Here is a 22866-nt window from a genome sequence, read left to right as displayed (position 1 = left end):
AATTTCAAGAATATGCAAATTTATAGACAGAAAGTAAATTTGTCCTTGTCTAGGTGAGGTGGGGGAAGGGAGTGCCATGAGAAATGAGGAGTGAATGCTAATGGATACAGGATTATGACAATATTCTAAAACTGACTGTACACTTTAAATGAGTGAATTAGATCTCAATAAAGGCTGTTATTTTTAAAAACAATAGCATCGTGTGCGCCAAGAACACTGATGGAACACCATTTACTACTGTTCAAGGCACAGATTCTGACAATGTCTGGTTGATATGAAACCTTTAATTTCCCTGAGAAGTCTCTCTGCTTGACTTTTTAACACCCTTAGTGTAGTGTCTAGTGTCTAGGATACAACCCACCAGACAGTTTGAATGAGACATGATATCCTTTGAAGACTAAAAATGAGCAACATTGTACAACATAAGGCCCCTGCCAAACTGTGCCCAAGATATGCAATAGAATTCAAAAAAATATTCCCACTGATATTTAACAATAAACTAACTTATGAAAACGAGTATCGTTGTGTACCCTTTCAGTACACTACCTCAGAATGCAGCCATTTCCTCTGAATTACTGGAAAATTACGTTTTCAGTTGTCCCATTATTTACTTTCCTAGTCCTATGAGAAACATAATGTTAACCTTGCAGAAATAATTCAATAAACACAGTCTCCCACAGCACAGTGGAATGCATCAGTAAAATTTTAGAAAGTTTAATTTTTTTATCCTATGTATTCCAGATGCATATTAACAGGAAATATAATAATTTCAAAACCAAACTACTTTGTTCAAAATGAGAGATGAATTTTTCCCATATTAATCAAGTCTAAGTTTATGAATCAGGAATTGAATTACTGTTAGCATTAAAGAAATGTAAAACCTAAGGTACAGTAAAGTAACTTCCGGTTCTCATTTCATTAAACTGCAAGAAAAACAGGTACCTCCACTTCTAGCAGATTAGTGTATTAATATGCACTTCTCTGAGCATTGCTGTAAGTTACTCTTCCTACTCACTTCTAATCTGATTTTTCTTAAAACAATAAAAAATACTTCGAGGGCCGGCTGAGTGGCGCATTGGTTAAGAGCTGGCTTGAGATGCCAGCTCTGAGCAGCAGGGCCCGGGCTCAGATACCACATGAGGGCCAGTGACACTGCCCTCTACAGCTAAGATGGTGAACAACAGCTCGCCCTGGAGCTGGGCTACTGTTTGTCACGGGTGACGGCGTAGGCTGCAGCCCGTGCTGCAGTGGGCTGCCATAAGCTACCGTGTGTGGCCAGCAGCCAGCGTGAGCGGCCGGCAGCTTGTGTGAACTGCCAACAGCAGCCGTGAGTGGCCGTCCAGAGGCCAGGGACTGATCTGCCTCACCCAGGAAGAGCGCAATGATAATACCAACATGGGCCAGTGAAACGGCGTCCTCTACAACTAGACTGAAGAACAAAAGGACAGCAATTTGTCTGTTCCTCTTCCCCCAATTCCCCAGCACTGTTCCCCTCCACCAATTCCCCAATGAAATCTTTAAAAAATAAAATAAAATAAAAAATAAAAAGCATTGCAGGGAGAGAAGCTTTTAAAAAAAATACTTCAAGAGGACTATCACCTCAATTTATACGCGTCAGGTCATTTTAGAAGTGAAATCAGTTTTACATGCAAGGATTCTCTACATGAAAAGCATTATTATATATTATTTAGTTCATTTCCGGAATTAGTTTAGAATACATATGAATCTACAGAGTTTTCTCTCAAGCTTTACTGTCAGTAAAACAAAGAAAGAGGTTAGGAGTCTAAAAACAAAGATTTTAAGTCTACAAGCAAGTAGAAGCTAGAAAGTATTAGGTATGTGGAGGGGGAGGGGAAGGGTATAGTTTCACCCATTCATTCATTCCGTTTCTTTTCCATTCAGTCAACAACTCACCAAGTGCCTACTATGCATTAGGCAATGGGGATATAAAGTGAAGAGACATGATCCTGCCCTCAAGAACCTCTACGTGGCCACAGATATGAACACAAGAACTTATAACAGAATAAATCTTAATATTTATTAGAAGATTCTGACCTAAACTGTATATGGCATCTGTTAACTTACATATTTTATCTTACCTAACCCACACAAAACAGAACAAACAACAACTAAGGTTCAGACAAACTTGAAGATTTCCTGCCCACTGAACCTGAGCAAAAAGGATGAGCTGGTCAGCTGTCCCACTCACTCACTAAGCTGCCTCTTTTCGGCCAGCTGGCAAGTGGCAACACCAGGGTGACAACTTCTACGTACAAATCTACCGTCTTGGCTTTTCCCACCACAATGTCGTTCCCAGCACAGGGTACTTTTTAGGAGACACACATGGAAGATTCTTAAATCCCCAACAAGACACAAATGTCTTTCCCACAAATGTATGTGGATGTCCCCCGAAAAGATGAACAGAAGGGCCCACCCTGGCCTTAGAGCCCTCTAATCCCCAGGCAAGCTCTTCTAGTACTAAATCAGTAGGCATGTCTCAAGCTCTAGCTAAAGCAGTTCTAAAGAGAGAGCACAATGCCACTCATCCTCACTTTTGGGATCTCTCAGCACTTGAAGTCAACCTGAGAGGATCTGCTTAGGACCCCATATTTATATCTTTAGCTTTAAATTTTTTTTTTTTAAGATTTTTTGGTGAATTGGGGGAGGGGAATAGCGTTGGGGAATCGGGGAAGGGGAACAAATTGTTGCCCTTTTGTTCTTCAGTCTAGTTGTGGACGCCACTTCACTGGCCCATGTTGGTATTATCACTGTGCTCTTCCTGGCTGAGGCAGTCAGTCGCTGGCTATTGGATGGCCACTCGCGGCAGTTCATGGCAGCTCTCGCCCGCTGTTGGCAGCTCATGGTAGCTTACAGCAGCCCACTGCAGCTCCCCCCTGCAGCCTACACCATCACCAGCCACTCACAGCAGCCCAGCTCCAGGTCCAGCTGTTGCTCACCATCTCAGCTGTAGAGGGCACAGTGTCACTGGCCCATGTGGGAACCGAACCAGGGGCCCTACTGCTCAGAGCTCGTGCTCCCAAGCCAGCTCTTAACCAACAAGCCACTCTGCTGGCCCCCTTAGCTTTAACTTTTGAATACCCTGCTTCACAGAATAAGCCAGGACAAGCACTATAATCACTAGACCTAGTGATTCATTTATTTTTTTCTCATTTTTATAATTTGTCTCTCAGAATTTAAAATTGGTTATTCTTCTATATTTTACATATTTTTGAAAGACAGAGCAGCCTTTAATGATGGGTTCATATTCACAAGTTTGTAAGATGCTTGAAATACACATAATAAGAACAGAGCCAGGAAAAAGCATTCTAGGTGCCTTTCTAAGACAGCATGAACTGCGGATCAATGCACGGTAAGAAGTGTAGTTCCTCCTCTTCTGGTGTTTGGGAGTTAGACGGGAACTGACGGTCAAGGCCAGCCAAGATAAGCCCATGACTCAACCCTGCCTACACAGTGAGTCCAAGTCCCCCAGCCTTGTGCTCAAGACGCCTCACACTCTTCTCTAAATGCCTTTCTGAGTCTCATCTCCTGTGCCTCCCAGAATGAACCAACGTGCTCACCAGCACCGAACCTGCACTTCACCGTTGCACCTGTTCTGGGGTTCAGTTGCCCCTTTGCCTGACATTTTCCCATATACTCTCCCTGTGCTCACTCTACCTGGTGAGCATCTGCCCATCCTTCAATGCTCAATTCCAATGCCCCCTCCTCCATTATCCTCTTTATGTGGACATAAACTTCCTCATTTCAGAGAGCTTACAAAGATGGATAAAACATCAGAAGACAGCATAAATCATCATATCCTCAACTCTGCCCTAATTGTTACAGTGGAAAGTGACCTCCCTTCTCTGTTCTATCACATTTGGTCTGTCATCCTTAGTGCACTCGGCACCAGTGGCCCTGTACTGGAGCCATGAATTCGTGCATTTTAACTTTCTGTAAGACTATATATTTTTGGAGGGCAGAGAAGGAACGTTCTGCAAATGTGTGAGTTCCACCTGTCTCTATGCTTTCGCTTATGCTATCCCTTCCCCCATGGAATGCTTTTTCCTCTTATCTATTCTCTGTCAATTGAACTTGTATTTTTTTTCAAGGGCAGCTCAAAATCTTGACACCTTCCTCAACCCGCTGGACAGAATTAACTGCTCTCCATCTGTGCTCCCCCAAAACTTCATTCTGCCCGCCCCCTGGTGCCCACTCACGACCCAGGGGAGTACAAGGACCATGTCTCACTCACAGCCCTGCCCCCAGCCCAGCTTCCTTTATTCAGTTACATCCCTTTGATTTTGCAGAGGAGGAGAAAAAAATATTCTTCTGAAACAAGCCTCTTTTAACAAGAAGGATGCTGAGAGGCATCAAACCCCTCGACACAGCAGAGATTAAGAAGTATCCTGTCGAGTGAAGCCTGAAGTTTAGGGGCCATTGTTGAAGGCACTTCTGGCCACAGAGACATTACTTTAAAAGCCTTAAAACACATTTAGGATTTTATAAAAAACAGACATAAGTTTCAAAGAGAAATTATGCTCTCTGTCAGGAACAGCAAATATGGACTAATTGGAAGGGAGGTGTATTTGGGGCCACAGTAATGCTCCATGAGGACATAGACCCTATATCTGTCTTGGCCATCACTAAGGTCCCAATGCTGAGCCCTGACGTTCCATTTCTGCCACTTCCAAGCCAAGTAACCTCAAACAGGCAAGTCAATGTCAAAGCCTTGGCCACTTATCAGTAAAAGGCAGCAAAGTCAGAAATTTATTATAACTATAATAAATACCTAGGGCCGGCCAAGTGGCTCAGTTGGTTAAGAGTTGGCTTAAGAGCACAAGCTCTGAGCAACAGGGCCACAGGTGCGATTCCCACATGGGCCAGTGACACTGCGCCCAAGCTGAGCTCTCGCTGAGCTGCCAATAGGTGGCAGGATGGCTCAGCTGGTGAGAGCATGTGCTCCTAACAACAAGACTGCCTGTTTGATGGTGGGCTACGCTTGCCGGCAACTAAGACTGAACTCAGCACCGTGAGCTGAGCTGCCACTCAGATGGCTCAGTGGATAGAGCATGCGCTCTTAACAACAAGGCTGCCACTTCGACTCCCACATGGGATGGTGGCTATGCCCACCCACAACTAAGACTGAATTCGGCATCTTGAGCTGAGCTGCCGCCCGGATGGCTCAGTGGACAGAGTGTGCACTCTTAACAATAAGGATGCTGGTTCAACTCTGCATGGGATGGTGGCTACGCCCACCTGCAACTAAGATTATAACACAGCACCTTGAGCTTAGAGGCCACGAGCTGCCAACGGGCAGCCAGATGGCAACTGGTGTCCTCCACAACTAAGATTGAAGAACAAAAAGGACAGCAACTTGTCTGTTCCCCTTCTCTGATTCCCCAACACTGTTCCCCTCACCCAATTCCCCAATTTAAAAAATAATAATAATAAATAAATAAATACCTTGCCTCCTTACCTTATAGTTTACTACCTTTCACATTCAATGTCTTGTTCAATCATCAAACCTGTTAAATGAAGAAGGCCTCCCTTCTCATGGGGTCAGAAACAGAGTCACAGACTTTGACTTCCCATCCACAACCCTGATCATAGGCCAACTGATTTCAACTATCTGAACTTTAAATGACCCTTAGGAGCGCATTTTGATTGACCACTAAACATTCAGAGATTCTCAGATTACCTTTTTACACTGATGGTGATCCTGGGTTTAACTCAGGGTGTTTGAGGATAAGAAAAGGGATCGAACAAATTGCTATTATTGTTTTTCCAAAATTAATTCACCTGCATGACAACTTTTGCCAAAAAACATCATTGGGTTTTTGCGAGCTGTTTCCGGCTAGCACCTCACTGACCTGATAATACTTATACTCTGCAAGAACTGGACCACTCCCAGAAACATCCCCTTGACCAAAAGAGTGTCCCCAAGAACCTAACCCTAAGGAGAAAGGAAGGAAAAGGGAGACTTACCTGAGCTTTCAGGTAAGAATGCAGGAATCAGAGAGTTGTCGGTCTGATCGCAAAGATTATACTAACTTGGTATTGAGCTAAAGGTTCAATTATTAACTGATTTGATACTGTCATTCCACCAAATTGTTGAATAGCATTAAAACCCTAAGCAGAGATTCATTTATCAAACCTTAAAATTCTAGTTTGCCTTGATTTTTATCTATAAAAGTACAGTGAGAAGGCATCACTGAGAGGGGGGAAAAAACCATATAGCTATAAAAGATGGCATTTAAGAGGACAACGTGAAATGAGACAAAAAGTCCTTGTGCCTTTGATCATTCACTGTAAATGAGTCAGTTCTGAACCAACAATTTAATCTAGATTCTGAGCACCAGCTATGGGAACAAGTGTTAATGCAGCTGGTACTTCCTATCTAAGGCATTCAAATTGCTTGATCAACATCAGTCTTAGGCCACAAATAGTCATGCATCACTTTGGATTTTACAACTGTGATCCGTGAGGATAGGTTTACTCATTTATTCACAGAGGACAGAAGGCACCACAAGGGGATTCATTGTTGGGGAGAAGGTTTAGACAAGCAGACCTTGGCCCAAGGCGTAATTACCATGACTGATCTGCTACACACATTTACCAATGTTTCAAACTCAAATTCAATCCAAATTCCATTTTGACAGCACTAGTAAGTAAACTCTCCTGTTTCGTGGTTCTCCAACAAATTGAAAGGGCTTTTGTCATTTTTTTTATCAAAAACATGTTATTTCCTGGGACTAGGCCTTTAAGCAATTTAATTTAATGAATTGCTCAATAATAAAGTAAATCTAGTTTCCTCTAATATTTTGAGTTTCTTCTGTCAACCATTCCCCAAAACCTTTTGCTTTTTGTCACAAAGGCCCCCCACAAAGCTTGTTGCACCTTACTGAGACATTCATTCACCTTTCTACCAGAAAAGACAGTTTTTCATGTTTTCTGGGTGGTTGGCCTGGATTTTTTTTAAAGGTGGCATGTCTGTGTGCAGTGAGTCATGCAAATGTTCTTAGTCTTATAGCTCTAGGTTACTCAAAAGAGTAAATCATAAAAATGTAGTTTATTACAAAGTCTAAAGTTCCCTTTACAACTGGACTTTATGAACGAACTATCTGTAACTCTACTAGAAAATAAAAAAATTTCTGATGAAACAATTGTTTTAAATAAAAGAAAAACTCTCCTAATTATCCCTCTAACTCTCACCCTTTCTGTGCCCACAGTATTACTAAAAAGCAACTTGATTTTACAGAAGCCATTCTGTATGTTTCAACAGGAACTTTCAGACACAACAGTATTGAAAAGAAATAAGATGATCAAAGTTAACACAGCCTCATATCTCAAGCGATCTATGTCTGCAAAATTTCCAGCGATCAAATTGCATAACCATTTTATAACCAATAAACCTGTATGCAGCACAAAGGACTTTTTCTCTTTCTCCCTGATTTTCATCATCATTTGGAATAAAATGGTGGGTCAGATCTTTGTTCAGGGAAAGAGCTGAGTAATGTGATGAGTTCCTGGATGTTGAGACAAGTAATGGGTAGAGGCCGGAAGCAGGTGGCCTTTCCTTTCATCCCCAGCACAGGCCTGAGAATGCACAGAACCAGCCCAGGAGGTGAAGCAGAAAGCGGGAAATGGAAAAAGGCTCAGGCAGCACAGGGAGGGAAAGAAGAAGGTGCTCAGCTGCATTCCATTGAAACTCCCATGAGATAGAATTAGGTTGACGGTGGGGACACGGACATTTTCCCACAGCCAACTCCACTGGTCAAATGTGGAACCTGCCTCTGCATTGCTCATGTCTGACCTGAGACCTTCCCTGATATGTCACACACACCTCCAACTCCAGCAAGTCCATGCTGACTTCAGAACTTCCTGACCTTGAGGACCCCAGGAGAACATGTTCAGGTCTGGGTTCTCCTTGGGGAGTTTGACCACAGCTCAAACGCCTGAGATCAGGGTAAGGCCAAGGCCTAGGGCTTCAAGCCGTGGATCCTGCCACCCCAGGAGAGAAAATCCTTACCAACCTGGCCACCCTAGAGTCCTTGGTTCACACACAGGGTTTCCCAGCACCACCCCCCAACTCCAGAGGAATCTCCTGGATCACAGCCAACTCACCTCCATCACCCCAGTTTCTCCTGAAAGAGGGTGGGAGCAGAACAGAAATAGCTTTAAGGTGCCCCCAGAGAAAGAGCTGCTGTCTCTGCCTCCAGGAATGCTTCAAGAATAAAAAAGAGGCAAAGACTACACGGAATAATTTAAAACCAAAAAGACAGAAAGATTCGTCTCTGTTATTTTCTTCCCAGATGAAAGTCTGGTTCATAGAATGTTGGGAGTTTCACCAGCTAAAATCTGAACAGGTACAGCCTAAGCATCTGTTAGGGTTACCACAGGTAAAGTTTTGCATTAAGATATTTGATTGTTATTTAAGCTCTCAGTGCCTGAAGTCAGCGAAGCTTGGGATCAAAGCTCAGCTCAGCCACTCACAACGGTGTGACCTCAGAAATGTGATTTCACCTAAGCTTTAGTTTTCTCATCTGTAAAATGGGAATAACTGCATCAATCTCACAGGACAGTTTGGAAAGATTAAATGACATTGTTTGTAAAGTGTTTAGTATAGTGTCTGGTCCATGGAAAACATTCTATAATACTAATTACTAATATTACTATTATTCTTTTGAGAAAGTTACATAATATAGTCATTTTATACAAGGTTGTGGTATATAACTCTAAATTTTAATATTTGGGCATTTTTTTTAGTGTATGAGACATTAACTTCAACATACCTCCTGATTTTGCATTTGGCTGTCCAATCAATTTTGAGTAATGTCATGATAAAAAAATAAAAGAAGTAATCCTGCTATACTTGGCCACCCTTCCCTTCCCTTCAGGAAGCTGTGTGTCTCCCTTCAATTGCTCTCTCTTCTTAATCCTTATATGAGAACAAGCATTACTGCCAGTTGAAGACGGTGATCAATTTGCATGTGAATGCCAATGGAAGGATGTGCCATCCAACAGCTCCTGCAGTGCTGGGTGCAGCTCAATGGAAAGGCTGTGTTTTGATTTGTAAAACAGCTATTTGCAACATCTGTTCCAAGTAAACAAATATTCCAAACCACCTCCTAAACTGGGATTTGGGGTTCTGAAGCACTGCCTTCTGTCTTGTTTTGCCAGGTAGAGTCTCATCACAATTCTATCTCTCATAACTTTAACCCCACGTACCTGGGTCATAAACACCACAGCCGTCACTCACCACCTCCTGGGAGTGTAGAATGTCTCCCCTAAACACACTCTCAATCCAAGGACTCTGGACCTACCTGTTTATGTCTTCTGCCCCTGACAAGCTAAGCTACCATGATCTTTCCAGACTCCTCCTCACTCCCTCATGTGCAGATGTTCCCAAACCCCAGCCTCACCCCTCCTCTCTTCCTATACTCAGCCTTCAATGGGCCAGTAATCCCATGTCTCATTGGTTCCAATGACACAGATATGTACACTGACCACCAAGTTTCCCTTTTTAGATTGGTCTCTGAGGGCTTTAGATCCACAAACATCTTGAACTGGAGTGTCCTGCTGCCAATTCAACTTCATCTTGGGACCAGCAACCTTGAAAAGTAAGGGTTAATGAAACCAGCTGACGGCTAGTAGTGAGGAAACTTGAGTAAAGGCTCTGGCAACAACACTATCTTAGTTACGCATATCTCGGTTCTTCCTCTCTATAATGAGGGGACGGTCTGGATAAAAAGGTACCTTACAGCTCTAAGATCCGAAATTCCCATCTTCCCCATGTCCAATACACTATTTATTCATGCAACAACTACTGTTGTGTCTAATACTGCCAAACTACTGTGCCTGGCATTGGGCGGGGTTAAAGACCATCCCCCAGAAAGCTTATCATCTAGGATGAGAAATAAGACAATCACATCAAAACTATAAGAAACAGAAAAAGATAATGTCCTAATTGGAGGTAGTTAGAAAATAAAAGAATATTAAAAGCCCATTACCAACACACCAAGCCTGAAACTAATTTTCAACATGTCTTTCCTTCTCTGCATCTAGTCTTTCACCAAATGCTTTTTCCTTTACACCACTTCCTAAATCTGTGCTCTCCACTCTGCACTTACAGTGGCACGCTTAAACCCAGGCCGTGGGCAACACTCCCCTATTACGATTTTACCTCCGTCCCCAGCACTCCCCTAACTGGTGGGTGATCGCTCATCAAAATATGAGAATCAGCCCATCAGGCTGGTGTGACTTGACAACTGTCCCGCTATGGCACGAAGGCAGCCTCCCCCATAGGACATCCACATCAAATCCCTTTACAAAACTATCCATGCTTCACTTCCTCCCACAAACAGTGACTAGGAACATACTCTGTGCTTTGAGCTGGGTGGGATGTCTAACGCATAGACTTTAACCTCCAAGAGATTATACACTGGTCGGGAAGTTGAGACGTGCTAAAATATAACAGCTCAGGACACTAAAGACAGGGGTCTACTAGCTGCACAGACAGCAGCCATAAATGCTAGAGGATTCATAAGAGGGAGAGCTACTTCCTGCCACCGTAATCAAGGAAAGCTTTCAGGAATAGGCCACACCTGAGCTACTCCTGGCAGCTCCCACAGGACTTCAACAGAGAGGGAGGCAAACAGGTAAACAGGTATTCTAGCACAAGGGCTCAATGTGACTGAGACAGTTTCAAAGAGGGCAGTTTCAAGACCAGCAAATTGTTAGGTGGTGCTTGAATGAGAGGATCATTTTTGAAAGGACTTTACAAGTTTAGGAGCAGAAATAACTAATTATCTGCTCAAGCCAGTCTACTACATAAAGATGTAGAAGAGAAAACAAAGTTTAATAATCTAACCAAACTGTGAGGAGAGTATCAGCAGGGGGATGGTAAAAAGAACCCCAGAAATTAGAAAACCTGGGTCCCTGGCCCAGCGTGGCCAAAGAGGGGCTCCAGCGGCCACAGCAAGTCATTTAACCTCCTTGGTCTCAGTTTTCTCATTTGTAAACTGAAGCAACTGAACTGGGTGACCTCTAAGGTCTCCACAGTCCTGCACGAAACCAACTGTATATTATTTCTGCCATTAAAACATTCATCATGGGGGGGGGGAAGGCAGGTGTCTGTATTCCCTTTCCATATAGGTTTCTCTTCCCAAACTAATAATTTCTTTTTCCTATACTTATTATTTCTATGTATATGACTCTGACACCATAAATTCAACCCTTTATCTAAATAATTTTTTCTCTGTGTGTGTGTGTGTGTGTGTGTGTGTGTGTGTCTGTGTGTGTCTGTGTCCCGTGGACTAAAATTTTGTTTATGGTTCACAGGTTATCCAAGAAATTTGGGCAGCACAGCCTTAGGCTCCTAGGAGTGTAATCAATACTGCAGCCCCAAGGTAAAATATCTCTGTATGAGCCATGAAATGGAACATGGTAAATAAAGGGAGAAGAGTCAGAACTCTGTTACTCATCGAAAACTGCTTCCTTTAAATAGCACCAAATGAGGCCTGAAATAACAGTAATGCAGAAAAATAAGGAGGAAGGGGGGTAATCTTAAATTGTAGAAAGTCTCTACTTAAAACTGCAGCTGAAATGCAGAAAGTTTTTGGTATTGAAATTCGCTGAACGTTTACTTTTTAAATGCCGCATCCAGAAGCCCCCAGCTCCAGGAACGGCACCAAGACCAGAAACCACGGATGCGCTTTCACGCCAGCCTCATTGATCTTATGCACCAAAAGGCCAAAGGCATATAAGCCAGTCAGAGAATTCAAGCGAAACGGGCTGGATCAGACAGCCTCGGCAGCAGCTGCCCAAAGTTTAAAAGAGAAGACAACAGAAAAGTTAACGAAATGCCTAACTTCATGCAAGCAAGCATAACGCAGTTCTCAGTCTTCCTGTGTAAGCTGTATAAACACACGATCTAACACCTGCCCGGCGATACAGCCTCCCCGCATGGGCAGGAGCGCGCCCGGAGGTCTGCGGGAGCCGCCTCGCCAGCGAGGGAAACCCAAAGAGGCTCCCCTTGGGCCGCTGTGCGCCAGCGACAAAGTGAAGCTTTATTTTCTGCATATCGGCCCAGCACCCCTCTGGGACCCCAATGCCGCGCGCGCCCCTGTACCTGCCAAGACCTTCTTGCCGGCGCCCGCAGATCCGCTCTGCGGCTACCTCACCGTACCCGCCTATATGCTGCGCTCGCGCCACTACGCATGCTCCGCCGGCACCCAGGCCAACACACTCTGAATCCACTGGCCGGGTTTTGGCTGCGGCTCCCAGGGGAAAGGACCCGAGTCCAAAAGCCTAGGTTTTGCTGGAGGGTGGAAGAGTTTTCAGGTGCTGGGGAGGCGAGGGGGAGAATGGGATGGGTGCAATAACTTTATCCCTACTGCCCAGTTACCTAGAACTTAGTGCTCCTCCCAGCCTAAAAGATGACTACCTACACCCATGGAATGAGCTTAGCACAGTGGTCCTCAAACGTAAGTGTGGAATCACCTGGAGAGCTTGTTAAAACACAGATCCCACACACAGTTTCAGATTCAGTAGGTCTAGAGTGAGGCCCAACAATTCGCATTTCTAACATTTTCTCGGGGGAAACTGCTGCTTACTAGTCCCAGTAGCACCTTTTGCGAACAGCTAATCAAGAGAAAAGAGGAAAGTTTTTTTCTCCCCTTTCTCCTTTTAGGATGTCACAAAACATTTCCTTTCATTTCACAGCAGCATCTACTTTAAAAATAAGTAATTACAGCTCACACTCAAAGGTGGGATATTTCCTCCAGCATGTGAGTTAAGTAAATGGAATGCAGCCCCAAGAGTTCTCACAATTTGCGCAGCAAAAATCTATCGTTGTGGTCATTCCAACTCTGTCCAGACAACAGGAGGGGCTCCCTATTTTGCTGTCCCTTTAACTCAAAGTCCTATGTGTCCCCTCAGTGACTAGCACAGTACTGGGTACAAAATAGATACCCGAGAAATAGAGATGGTATCAATATGGTAGGAGAGATGGAGAAGAAAGATGATGAAATTATTTTAGGAACCCAAAGGAGCTGATAAGCAATTAAATACAGAAGTAGGTGGGCAAAGGTTGGGGAGGATAAGGCTTTCTCCCTGCCTTCCACCTGGAGATATCAATGGATTTAGTATCCTTAGCTGAGCCCAGGTATACAGGAGGGAGTATGTAAGTTCTCACAAAAAATTTCTTAAAAAGCTAAACACACATCTGCCATACAACCCAGCCATTCCATTTGTGGATTAAAAAAGGGGTTCTGTAATAAAACTAACAAGTCCGGTGACAGAAGGTGACCTCACAGAGTGATTTGATCATAAATTCCTAACTGGGCAGGTCATGCACTGTGGGTAGCCCCAGGCCTACAACTTCTTAAGTAAAAGGTTTATCTTCACCTCAAACAAGCCCTGTTGTTCTTAGGCCTCTGGGTTAACACACCTTTGAAATGCTAGCATAATCCTCTTTTTGAGACTCCTCAAAGGAGTAACCAACTTCAAGAAAGCACTATCTTGTTAACCATTCTGTACCTTGCTTTCTTCAACCTTCATGTAATCTTTCTTACATTCCCTCCTTCACTCTAATTGCATAAAAGAAACTGCAAAACAGTCACTCTGAAACATTTGAGATCTTGCTTCTGGCTATTGTCCTCAGTTTGGCTCAAATAAACTCTTATAAAAATGCTCTACAGGCTTGGCTATTTCTTACATCCACACATTCATGAATATTACCCAAGAAAAATTAAAACATGTAGTCAAAGATTTGAACACAAATGTTTATAGCAGCTTTTTTTCATAATAGCCCCAAACCAGAAGGAACCAATGTCCACTAACAGACTAATGGATAAACAAATTATGGTATATCTATGCTATGGAATATTAATCAGCAAAAAAAAAAAAAAAGGAAATAGTTATTCATACAGGCTTCAACGTGGATAAATTTCAAAATCTTTATGCTGATTGACTGGAAGATGGCAGAGACAAATGTATGATTCTATTTATATAAAGTGCAAAGTAACAGATAGTGACAAAAAGGAGATCAGTAATATTCTGGAGGGAGGGGTGGGCTGTAATGGGGCAGTAAAAATATTTGGGGGATGATGGAAATCTGTTGATTATAGTACAGATTTCAATGGAGTATATACTGTCAAGACTATACACTTTAGGGCCGGCAGAGTGGCGTGTTGGTTAAAAGCTGGCTTGGGACGCCAGCTCTGAGCAGCAGAGCCCCAGTTCGGATCCCACATGTAGGGCCAGTGACACTGACCTCTACAGCTAAGATGGTGAACAACAGCTCAACCCAGAGCTGGGCTGCCGAGAGTTGCCTGCGACGGTGTAGGATGCAGTGAAGCTGCAGTGGGCTGCCATAAACTACCGTGTGTGGCCGGCAGCCAGCCTGAGTGTCCAGCAGCCAATGTGAGCTGCCAAGAGCCACTGTGAGCGGCCGTCCAGAGCCCAGCGACCAATCTGCCTTACCCGGAAAGAGCGCAATGATAATACCAACATGGGCCAGTGAAACAACGTCCTCCATAACTAGACTGAAGAACAAAAGGACAGCAACTTGTCTGTTCCCCTCCCCAATTCCCCAATGCTGTTCCCCTCCCCCAATTCCTCAATAAAATCTTAAAAAATATATATATATATACACTTTAAATTTACCAAATTTATTTTACATAAATTATTCCCCAATAAAATTGATTTTAAAAAGTAATCAAATACTCCTATTGAAACAGGGCCCAGTTGGCACCCCCATAGTAGAGGCCTCTCCAGTTCCCTGGCCTCACCTTTCCTTGACCTACCTATAGCCTAAAATAGATCATCCCTCTGCAGCTTGAGCCCAGAATGCCCCCTGTCCCACTCAGGTCCCTGTTTTAGAAAATTACCCTGAAACTTATCTTTAATACCCTTAGGTCTGTTGATCACAATCTCAGTGGTCTATCAGGCTAGTCCCATCATTGTTCCTAGGTTGCTGACTCTACCATAGAATCATGTGGCCACAGGGAAGGCTCCATGCAGACCCCTGGAACCGTCATGTAGCTTCTGGAGGAACACCCAGATTTTCCCTTAAATACCCCAAGCTGGTCTGAGAATGTTAAGGCAGTTTTTGGAGGTGTTAACCCGCTGCCTTCTCAGACTACCAGTGCTCTGATAAAAAATGCTTATTCTATGAACCAACTTCTGTGTCACTCTATTGGCTGAGCGGCACACACAGCACAGCTCCAGACTCCTTGGGCCTCTGGTTTCACTATTAGCTATTGGGGAATGCTGACCAAGATAAGTTCAAGAGGAAGTATATACTCTAAATATGGTGTAACCTGATTTGGAGGGAAGGCCATAAAACAAAAACAAAAACAAAAACAAACACCCACTATAGAGGAAGCTAAAAATAAACAGTATAAAGAGTCTAGAACAACCCACCTCTATGGGGTGGCCGGTTAGCTCAGTTGGTTAGAGCGTGGTGCTTATAACACCAAGGTTGCCAGTTTGATCCCTGCATGGGTCACTGTAAGCTGTGTCCTCCTTAAAAAAGGTCTGGAACAACCCACCTCTAAAAGCAACCAACATCCAAGATGTGATTTATAAATGTATTGCTGATAAAACTAGCATATTTCTCAAAAGTATCTCCCAAATATAAAACAGTAATAGAGTATATCATTAGAAATGCACAACCAGTGCATAATAATTATACATAAAATTATCTGCTGAACTGATTATATCACTAATAATGATAAATAAGACTTTCAAACTGTGTTTCCAGGAGCCTGGGGTGTCATGGAGATGATAAATGAGCAGGACTCTGGGTCAAGGACTCCAGCCCAGCCAGCACACTACTACTTCCATACTGCACATCCTCTGAGATTTTATTTGATAAAAGGATTCAAATAAAAAGAGCAATAGTTTAAAAGCAATGGCATCAGGTAGGAAGAATTCACAGAGAAAATTGCTGTATTTGGTGGGGCACCAGCATTCTAGTCATCAAAATCATACACTCTACTTATAATGACCATATGTTCCAGTTTTTCCAGAACATTCCCAATTTTGAATATTTCTTTATTATATGAATTTATATCCTATCATGTTCCAACTGTTGGTTGAAAAAAATAAAATCAACTGACATTGAAATATGGATAATTTTTTGGCTCTTCCATAGCTTATATAAAACACTAGTCATATAATAATATGAATAATAATGAATATTACTAACATAGCTAAGAGTTATTGAGCTCTTACTATGTACCAATAACTGTTTTAAGCACTGTAGAATGTTTTCTCATTGAATATCCATGACAACCCTATAAATTATCCTCATTTTATACGTAAGAAAAGCAAGGCACAAAATATTAATTATTTTTCTCAGAATACAACTAAATGAAGACTAAAAACTAAATGGAAAACTGTATTTTATATAAATACAATCTTTGCTGATTTCACACTTCCCAAGGAATAATCCTTCTGGGTTATGAATTATTTTCCCAGGCTCACTGAGAGTGGGAGGGGACTATAGACAGCAGAACTCCAGTGGTCACCACCATCATCATCTTCACCATCATCTCTAATGTCTATTTCATATTCCCTGGGTGCTAGCTGCTGAGCCAAGAACTTCATGTTCTTTATCTTATTGAATGCTCACAAGGACAAAAGTGGAGATTCAGAAATATTAGGTAACAGAGAAAGTGAATGAAAGGTGGAACCAGGATTCCAACTCAAGTCCAACTCCAAATTTGTGTTATTTATCACAAGTAGGCCCTACAAAGTTATACTGTATCCCATACTCTTAACAAACAAACGAAAAAGCATTCTGGGTTATAAAGTGTGTTTCTGTGAATGGTTAGTGCAATGATAATACCAACTTGGGCCAGTGAAGTAACGTCCTCGACAACTAGACTGAAGAACAAAAAAGGACAGCAACTTGTCTGTCCCCCTTTCCCGATTCCCCAACGCTGTTTCCCTCCCCCAGTTCCCCAATAAAATCTTTAAAAAAAAAATTTTTTTTTGATGAACTGAGGTAGACACAGATGGTGAGCAATTAGGAACTGAACAATTAAGCTGATTATCCCAGAATGAAGTCAGCCTAACAGACATTGGGGGAAAAGTGGTCTTTAGGGCATTAGAAGGATGATCTGGGGCAGCTTACTACACCCTCCATCCTCCCTCACACCGTGCCCATCCTTATTTAAAAAAAATAAAATATGCAACATTAACTGAAACTGATGGGAAGTGGGAAAAAAGCTGCAGAGACTGTTCATTCTCCCCAAATATCTTTTTGTCTATGGTATATGGGTATCCCCCACTTTTGGAAAGTTCGCATTATGCCACTTCACTTTTACGGAAGACCTACATTAGTACCTGTTTCTGCTAACCAAAAGAAATCTTAAGAGGATTTTTTCTTTTAGGAAAAAAAGGTCAAAAGCAAACATAACAAAAACGCTATGCTATGTTCAGTGTTTGTTTTGCAGCTAGCCATTGTGGAGGCCATGCAAATGCTGAGCAGCAAGAATGGTCCCACCAAGCTTCTTCCCCTGGAATCACACTCAACATCTCAGCATCAAGCAGTCAGAACTTTCAACAATGTCCATGAGGATCTGTGCTTTATCTCAGTTTATTTTGTGCATCGTTAGCAAGATGAGGTATCAGAAAAGCCCAAGAGAGTGAGTAAAGGTGTTACGTTTAGAGTAGAACTGGACATAATTCAGCATATTTTGGTATGATCTGGTAGATTATTTTTAGGATCTGGGAATGCTCAAACATTTTTCCTTATAAATTAATGGTATTTGCTTTACACCATTTCAATTTATGAAAGGTTTCATGAGAAGCCTCTATTTTTGCATAGTGAGGGGAACTTGTATTTATGAAAAATGATGGCATATTCAAATAATGGGAAAATTATGGACTAGTCAGTAACAGATACCATGGATTGCCCCAACTCTCTCCTTGGGTGCCTTCCTGGGAAGCCAAAAACTACATTCTCAGATTCACTCGCAGCCAAAGTTCCAGATGTGATTTAGGTCCACCAAGTCATGTAAAATTTGGGTGAAAATTGAATTGCATGAAGAAAGAGGCAAGGCACCTCTCTTGACAGTTTCCAGATTCTTTCTGAGTTAGCAATTGCCTTGACAGGTAATTTGGGGAATTCTTGGATGATCATGATAAAGTCTATCTCCCAAGAATTCTGTATATTACCTGTATCTTTTTTTTTTTTTTTAGATTTTATTGGGGAATTGGGGAAGGGAAACTGTGGTGGGGAATTGGGGAAGGGGAACAGCCAATTTGTTGTCCTTCAATCTTAGTTGTGGAGGGCGCAGCTAGCTCAGCTCCAAGTCCAGTTGCCATCCAGCCACCTGTCTGCAACTCAGGTCAGCTTAGCTCAAGGTGCCATGTTCAATCTTAGTTGCGGGTAGGCATAGCCCACCATCCCATGCGGGAGTTAAACCTTCAACCTTGTTGTTAGGAGCACGTGCTCTCATCAGCTGAGCCATCCTGCCACCTATTGGCAGCTCAGTGGCAGCTCAGCTCGGGCGCAACTCACTGGCCCATGTGGGAATCTAACCTGCGACCCTGTTGCTGCTCAGAGCTTGTGCTCTTAACCAACTGAGGTGCTCGGCCAGCCCTAGCTTTACTTTTAAGTTCCTTAAATATTATAAGTTCCTGGGGCTGGCCAAGTGCCGTGCTGGTTAGGAGTTGGCTTGGGACGCCAGCTCTGAGCAGCAGGGGCCCGGTTCGGATCCCACATGAGGGCCAGTGACGCTACACCCTCTACAGCTAAGATGGTGAAGAACAGGTCAATCTGGAACTGGGTTGCCGTGAGTCGCTGGCGACAGTGTAGGCTGCAGTGGGGCTGGCCGGCAGCTGGTGTGCGCTTTCATGAGCTGCTGTGAGCCACCATCAGCGGCTGTCCAATGGCTGGGGATCAACTGACTTACCTGGGAAGAGCGCAATGATAATACCAACATGGGCCAGTAAAGCGACGTCCTCCACAACTAGACTGAAGAACAAAAGGACAGCAACTCGTCTGTTCCCCTTCTCCGATTCCCCAATAAAATCTTAAATAAATAAATAAATAAATAAATAAATAAATAAATATATATATATATATATTTATATATAATAAGTTTCTATGAGAACTAGATGTTTTTGTAATGTCTTTTTGCAGTGTTTGTATTAAATGGGACAAATGCAGTTGTGCGGTTTGGCTATACAGGATCATTGATTCTGCTTTATTAAGTTTCAGAATGTTGCCCTGTGATTATATTCGTCTGTTATGAGGCTTTATCCAATTGAAACCAACAGACATGTGCCCCTTTTTATCCATTAATCTGTCTGACAATATTCAATACATAGTCAACTTATTAAGGCAGGGGGTTAGCATTATAACTACATTTGGGTTTTGAAAAGGTTGTCCTGTCTTTTGTACAGAACAATTGCAAACAACATCAGCATTGCCTAGGAGCAGACTTTTTAAAATTATTAAAAATGCAGAAAACTATTAAATAATAAAACTTTTAAAAATTGTTAAAAATTAAAATTATTAAAAATTATTTAAAATGCAAATTATTGAGTATGTACCAAGGAGGTATATATTGAAGTTCATTCAAGCCTGAAAAGGAACTTGTACATAATATTGTATTTTTAATCTCATTTTTAAAAGATTTCTATTTTAGTGTATACTTTATGATATTAATTATACAGTAAAATTTTGACATAATATCACAAATGGAGTAAAAAAAATCCAATGCATTATGATGGAATTTGCAGTTAGGCAGCCAAGAGTTTGGGCATCTGAGAACCAGGTGATCTTAGTCTCGTTTAAGTTGTAGTGCCACCTGGTGGTCATTACAACCCTAGTTTAATCATCTATGGTGACAATTCTGTATACATGCTAAATGAAACTTCCAGGAGGACATAGGTTGGTGCCCTTTTGTTAACTTGATCTGCAACACTGGGTTTAGGAAATACCAAAGTCCCAAGCACACTGGGGCCCACCTCAGCCTCTCTGCTTCCTGCCTCGCTCTCCCCCAACACTTCAATCCCCACCCCACAAAAGATAAAAGGGGAGGCGAGAGGAAAAAAGGAACCAACAGTTGTATTATGTCCAAATTTACGTTGTCATGACTTCTATATTATTAGAATATAGTACTAAATATATGTGGTTAATAAATAAATATGCACATATTATGGTACATAGTTTTAAAATTTCAATATTGTTAAACAATCAAAAAAGTTGGGAGACTCCCAGCTTAAGGAATGGATTGGAGGGACAACAAGCCTAAAGGAAGAAAGCTAGAACACTGTTGAAGTAATCTGGGCAAGAGACAGTGGTAGTCTGAAACTGGAATGATAGTAATGAGATTTGGAGGAAAGTGGATAGGTTTGATATTTAGGAGGTAGAATTGAGTCCTTATCTTTAAGAAACACAACGGAAATATGTACAGATAAACTGATACGATGTCTGGGATTTTCTTCAAAATAATACAACTAGGAAGAAGGGAAATTGGAGAGGTGGTTATAGATGAAACAAACACTGGCCATGTGCTGGTAACTGCTAAAGTTGTGTGATGGGCATAAGGGGGTTCTTTATTCTATTCTCTCTACTTTTGTAAATATTTGAAACTTTCCATAATAAAAAGTTAAACAAAAATAAAGTGCCTGGGAATAATTCAAGTGAAAAAATTAACTAGGAAGGTAGACATGAAATATAAAGCTCAGACAGAGAGCTCAGCAAAGAATTTGAGAGTGGTCAGCAGATAGAAGGTAAACTGAAGCCTTAAAAGTGAATGTAGTCACCTAGGAATAAAAAGAGAAAGTAAGCTAAGTTAGAATCCTGAGGAATACCAACAGTTAATGGGATGGCAAAGGAAGTGTTGCTAATAAGAGAGTGAGTAATGTAGGCCAAAAGAAGAAAGTATTCCAAGAAGCAGGCATTAGTCTATGTTGTCAAATGCTGCTAGGAGGTCAGGAAAAGAAGGGCTGATCAACATCTTTTTGAATTCAGCCGTATGAAAATCATTGGTGACTTTGGTGAGAGACATTCAAGAGGTGGCAGGCAGAACAAAGAATACAGTGTATGTAGGGTTAAGACTGAGTGGGAGATGAGGAAATAGAATCAGCTGTATGAAAAATTCAAAAAAAGTTTGGTGGAGGACAGAAATATATGGGTACCTAGAGGAAGGATGTCTGCTCGGAATGACATCAATTGCTCATTTATTGATATACTGCTAAAAAGTTTTATTTCTTTAAATGATCTACTACCCACCTTTTATTCTGTCCTGCACTCTTCTGCTAGATTTGAGTGTGGCTTTGACTGGATCACTCTTTATATAAAATCTCCCAATGCCTCTCCATTGCTTACTGAGGTCTGTACCAGTGTCTCAGCCTTCTTTATTATTTTTTTTTAAATTTATTTTTAAAATAGTTATTCTTCCTTTTTTTTAAAAAAATCATAAGTTATTTAAAAAAAATTTTTTTTAACTTTATTGGGGAACAGTGTGTTTTTCCTAGGACCCATCAGCTCCAAGTCAAGTTGTTGTCCTTCAATCTTAGTTGTGGAGGGCGCAGCTCAGCTCCAAGTCCAGTCGCCGTTTTCAATCTAGTTGCGGGGAGGCACAGCGGGAATTGAACCAGCAACCTTGTTGTTAACCAGCAACCTTGTTGTGCTCTAACCAACTGAGTCATTCGCCCGCTCCTCAGGCTACTTTAAATGTTCCCTGACACCAGCCAAACTGAACCACTCATCTCTCCTTCAGTATACTTTTTGTTCAGATTATTGCTTCTAGCTAGAATATATGCCTCTTCTCCAATCTTTGTCTCTTAAAATCTTGCTCATCTTTCATGTCCCATCTAGGGTGTGGTGCCACATTCTCCTGAGCCCTTTACTGATCCACCTCTTCTCTGCTGGAGTAGATATTGTCTCTCCCTCCTGTATTTTTCTAATGCATGCTATTTATATCTTTCTTGGGCTGGCCAAGTGGCTCAATTGGTTAAGAGCTCACTCGAGAGTGCGAGCTCTGAGCAAGAGGGTTGCCGGTTTGATTCCTGGCCTGAGCTGAGCTGCCGCTGAGCTGCCGAAAGGTGGCAGGATGGCTCAGCTAAAAAAAAAACCAAAATAAACAAAAAAAGAATATATCTTTCTTACGGTATCCATTGGATTTTACTTTGCATTTAGTTTCCTGGGTTATTATATCCTTTCTACATCCACAGATTGTATATACTTGAAACTGATTTTATTTTCCTTATCTTTATGTCACAGGAGTACTTAACACAATATCTTGCACAAAATAACTTTTGTTTTAATCAGGTTTTTTTTTTTTTAAGATTTTATTAGGGAAGGGCCGTCCGAGTGGCGCGTTGGTTAAGAGTTGGCTTGGGATGCCAGCTCTGAGCAGCAGTGCCCCGTTTCAGATCCCACATGAGGGCCAAAGACACTACGCCCTCTACAGCTAAGATGGTGAACAACAGCTCAACCTGGAGCTGGGCTGCCATGAGTTGCCAGCTACCGCGTAGGCTATAGCCCCTGCTGCTGTGAGCTGCCGTGAGCCGCTGTGAGCAGCAGTCCAATGGCCAGCGAGCGACTGCCTCACCCAGGAAGAGCGCAATGATAATACCAACATGGGCCAGTAAAGCGACATCCTCCACAACTAGACTGAAGAACAAAAAAACAGCGACTTGTCTGTTTTCCTTCCCTGATTCCCCAATAAAATCTTAAAAAAAAATAAAATAAAAGAAGATTTTATTGGGGAATTGGGGGAGGGGAACAGTATTGGGGAATTGGGGAAGGGGAACAGCCAATTTGTTGTCCTTCAGTCTTAGTTGTACAGGGTGTAGCTAGCTCAAGTCCAACTCCAGTTGCCAATAGGCCATCCA

At 42.2% G+C, this 22866-nt stretch overlaps 1 protein-coding gene and 1 non-coding gene across 4 annotated transcripts in view; one reads left to right on the top strand and one right to left on the bottom strand.

The window, feature by feature from the left end:
- Positions 1 to 12192, bottom strand: part of PLS1 (plastin 1) — a 103534-nt gene extending 91342 nt beyond the window's left edge. For 2 of the 3 annotated variants that reach the window (XM_019656946.1, XM_019656951.1), the window contains exon 1: positions 12131 to 12192. The gene's annotated coding sequence lies outside the window, so the exon portion shown is untranslated. Of the gene's footprint in view, positions 1 to 546; positions 601 to 12130 lie in introns of those variants that run through there. The other variant, XM_019656950.1, reaches the window with a different exon arrangement.
- Positions 12193 to 15437: 3245 nt separating this feature from the next.
- Positions 15438 to 15511, top strand: TRNAI-UAU (transfer RNA isoleucine (anticodon UAU)). The gene has a single exon. It is a non-coding gene; the product is annotated as a tRNA-Ile (tRNA).
- The last annotated feature ends 7355 nt before the right edge of the window (positions 15512 to 22866 follow it).

The sequence above is a fragment of the Hipposideros armiger genome, unplaced genomic scaffold, assembly GCF_001890085.2.
Source record: "Hipposideros armiger isolate ML-2016 unplaced genomic scaffold, ASM189008v1 scaffold_270, whole genome shotgun sequence".
Taxonomy (NCBI): domain Eukaryota; kingdom Metazoa; phylum Chordata; class Mammalia; order Chiroptera; family Hipposideridae; genus Hipposideros; species Hipposideros armiger.
This window is presented reverse-complemented; position numbering and strand designations above follow the sequence as displayed.